The following is a 638-nucleotide window of genomic DNA, read 5'->3' on the forward strand; positions in this document are numbered from 1 at the left end:
CCGCGCCGCGCCAGGCCCCGCCCCAGGTCTTCCCGCGAGCGCGCGTTTGGGGACCTGTGGTTGACCCGTAAGGGGGAAATCGCTCTAGCGGAGCCGGAGGGAAGGAGAGCAGGAAAAAGAAGCGGTCGGGCGCTGGAAAGGAGCCGCCTGCAGACTCGCTGCGCAGGCGCGCCCATACTGATGGGAAAAGATATGGGTGCGTTGGAGCAGGGGCTTTCTGGTTCTGAGAGGTGATTTTCCCGGAAAAGAAACGCGGGCGGGCAGTACGATGGGCGTGGTTGGACCGGTTTGCCGGGAGCCTGGGAAAGCGACTGCCTCCTGCTGTGGACTCAGTCTGGCCTGTTACTTAGCTTATCAGAGTGTGAACACAGTGGCTGTGACACACACACACACACACACACACACACACACACATATAACCACATAAAGGTATGTGCACCATCTTAGCCAAACGACCAAAAGTAGCATCACCAATAAGAGGTAATCAATCATATGCCTCCTAATGTGATGCACTTGGGAAAAGGAGCATCAACTATATACAGTAGTCTTCTTGCAAAACAACGTTGAACCTGAATCTAATCATGAGGAAATAATCAGATCTATTCAAAGCATAGGGCAAAAGACATCTGGCCTGGACT

Source organism: Myotis davidii, unplaced genomic scaffold (assembly GCF_000327345.1).
Source record: "Myotis davidii unplaced genomic scaffold, ASM32734v1 scaffold1124, whole genome shotgun sequence".
Classification (NCBI taxonomy): Eukaryota; Metazoa; Chordata; class Mammalia; order Chiroptera; family Vespertilionidae; genus Myotis; species Myotis davidii.